Below are 3,582 nucleotides of genomic sequence, written 5' to 3' on the forward strand. Positions count from 1 at the left end.
ATATATATTTTTTAAAGAATGAGGAGGTGAAGATCCACGGAAACTCAGAGCTGACTCCTGCCTACCTCCTTGAATGTACCAGCCTCACCTATACCACCCATTTGTCCTTCAAACCCCAGCCCCACACATCTGTCTGCTCTGAACTTTCCATATTCCAGTGCTTTGCTCACTTCTCCCTCTGCACAGAGCTCTCCTTTTCCTGTCTCAGTTTTAGAATTACCTCTTCTTCACAAGCCATGTGACTTCCAAGGCTCTCAGGGGCGGGGCAAGGGTGGGGGCCTAACTTCGAAGATCTGTCCACTTGTCTACTTATTTCTGTATTTGTCAGTGCTGCTTTCCTCCACTACTAGACCTAACCTTCGGAGGATAGGTCCCTCCTTGAGACTGACTTTCTTCCTGTACCCTCTCCATCCCCTCAGCCCACTCCTTCACCTTGCGCCCACTCAGGTGCATCTATTTCTTCACTCCATGGTCTCCTCAACCCTCCTCAGGAATACCTTTGGTTCTGCAGTGGTCGGCAAACTGCGGCTCGCGAGCCACAGGCGGCATTCCACAGGCACTCCAGAAAATCTTAAAGATCTAGCATCCAAAAACAGACTAGGAAAGGCATTGCTTCTGATGCAGAAAGGTAGGCTCGGTGTTGTGCTGTGCAGCCATCTTCTGTTTTACTAATACATTCAGGGTGCCTTCACTTGGATTTTATATGATCAGATCAGCTCTTATACACAGATGGTGATAGTGAAAGACATTCGTGTAAATAAATCACCTATGGGATTAGTGTCATCAAAAAAAACCAAGAGTGACTTGAAGGCAGCCCTTATATCTTAGGGATCAAGGAAAATCTCATCGCACTGTACATGCGTGTCCGCACGTGGTATTTTGTGGAAGAGCCACATTCAAGGGGCCAAAGAGCTGCCTATGGTTCGCGAGCCGCAGTTTGCCAACCGCTGTCTAGTATATAGTAAGCCTACCAAGTGCTAAGGAAAGCAAAGGGCTGTATCTTAAATCTGTGAGAGAGCTGTTATTAATCTTTTGCCAGAACAATTACAGAATTTTCTCCTATCATCTTCATAGCTGCAGGATATGTCATTTTGCATTACAAAAACAATTCCTTTTAGCCCTTCATACCCAATAGACTATAACCTACAGCAAACAACGCTGAGAGAGAGGCATTTTCCTAAATAGATTTATGTGTTTCACATCAAGCGATTGCAGATATGGAACCAAATGAAAAAATGTAAAACTAACCCATTCTTGGAAGCTAGATTTAATTCCCTGCTGTAAATGAATCTTTGATTTTAGAAATATCTGGCTTTGCTATTTTCTTAATCTAAAGCAAAAATTCCAAACATCAATTTAAATCAGAATCACTTTTTCATGTTGCCTTTTTTTTTGGTAAATGAAAACAGAAATTTTTGGATCAGGTTTATTGAAATGTAATTTTTGTACTATGAAATTCTCTACATTTAGGTGTAGAGTTACCACCACAATCAAGATGAAGAATATTTCTATCTCCCCAAAATGGTCCCTGTGTCCTCTGATCAGCAATCTCCTTCCCTCACTCCCAGCACCTATCAACCACTAATCTGTTTCTGTCCCTGTTATATAAAAGGTGTTTATATAACACCTTTTCAGGAATGTTATATAAAGGAAATCACATAGTCTACAATCTTTTAGGTTCAGGTTTCTTTCACTCAGAATAATTATTTTGAGATTTATTCATGTTGCTGCATGTGTCAGTATCCATTTCTTTTTGTTCCATGTATGGCTGTAACAGAATTTGTTCATCCATTCTCCTGTAAGTGGACACTTTTATTGTTTTCTGTTTTTAGTGTCTGTGAATAAAGATGCTGTAAACCTTTGCGTACAGGTGTTTGTGGGGATATATGTCAATATCTTCTTGTGAGGGGAATACTTAAGAGTGAGATTACTGGGTCTTATCATTTAAAAAAGAAAGGTTAACTTTACAAGCAATTGCCAAACTGTTTTCCAAAATAGTTTATTTTCCATATTGCATTTCTACCAGCAACACATGAGCCTTCCAACTATTCCACATCCTTGACACATTTTATTATTTTAATTTAACCATTTTAATAGGTGTGTCAAGTGTCTTTGAAATTTATTAGTTTTAATCTTTTGATTCAAATATAGGGTGGGGCAAAAGTAGCTTTACAGTAGTGAGTACATAAAACAGTTCATTCTTTTATTATTTATTGTATTATTTTTCATATAAACAATTGTAAACCTACTTTTGCCCCCACTTGTACTATTGAGGCTAATGAGTCAAGTGTAGAAATCTAGAGAGAATACTGCTGTTTATACAAAAAGAAAAAAAAATTCTTAGTTGTAATTTTGGGACCTGAAGGAAGAAGCACTTAAAATGCTAAATAAATTTGAATCACTGAATTTTTAAAAAATATATATGTTTATTGATTTCAGAGAGGAAAGGAGAGGAAGAGAGAAAAAGAAATATCAATGATGAGAGAGAATCACTGATCAGCTGCCTCCTGCATGATTGGGGAACAAGCCCACAACCCAGGCATGTGCCTTGACCAGGAATCGAACCGTGACCTCCTGATTCATAGGTCGACACTCAACCACTAAGCCACCACGGCCAGGCAAGTCACTGAATTTTTAAAAACATATCTTTTATTATTAAGAATGACTATTCTCTTTTCCCATAAAAATAACCACTGTTTTATAGCAAGTAAAAATTTAAAATAAAAGCAGTATTTATTGAACCCATACTCTATACAAGGCTATACATACAAATTACTTGTCTCGTTCCCAATACTTCTTTTTTCTTTGTTAGTAACAGATCTGATTTACTAAAGTATGTGGCCAACTGGCATAAAGATTATATTTTCAGTCTCCCTTGCAAGCAGCTGTGGCCACATGCTGTGAAAGCACATTTTGGCAACTTCTAGAAACCTCTTTTAAATGGCAGTTGGCATGTGCCCTTGGTTTCCTTTCTCCATTGTCCCTTCCTCCTACCTCATGGCTGGAGCTAAAGCTGCCACCGTAGTCCATCAGTGAACTTGAACACCAAGGTCATGCACAGAGGAGCAATAACCAGAAGCTGCTAAGTTCCTGAGAATTTTGTGGACTACACCAGCCTTGGACCGCCTACCTCTGGACGTTCATATGAGAGAAATAAATTCTTAACTTGTGCTTATCAGAGGCGGGGAACCGTTTTTCTGCCAATGGCCATTTAGATATGTATAATATCATTCTCAGGCCATACAAAATGACCAACTTAAAAATTAGCCTGCTACTGCTGGTGGGAATGCAGACTGGTGCAGCCACTGTGGAGAACAGTATGGAGTTTCCTCAAAAAACTGAAAATGGAACTCCTAGTTGACCCAGTGATCCCACTTCAGGAATATATCCCAAGAAACTAAAAACACCAATCAGAAAGGATATCTGCACCCCTATGTTCAAAGCAGCACAATTCACCATAGCTAAAATTTGGAAATAACCTAAGTGCCCATCAGCAGATGAGTGGATTAAGAAACGGTGGTATGCCCAGCTGGCGTGGCTCAGTGGTTGAGCATCGACCTATGAACCAGGAGTAAAAATAAA

This window comes from Myotis davidii, unplaced genomic scaffold (genome assembly GCF_000327345.1).
Source record: "Myotis davidii unplaced genomic scaffold, ASM32734v1 scaffold1, whole genome shotgun sequence".
NCBI classification, from domain to species: domain Eukaryota; kingdom Metazoa; phylum Chordata; class Mammalia; order Chiroptera; family Vespertilionidae; genus Myotis; species Myotis davidii.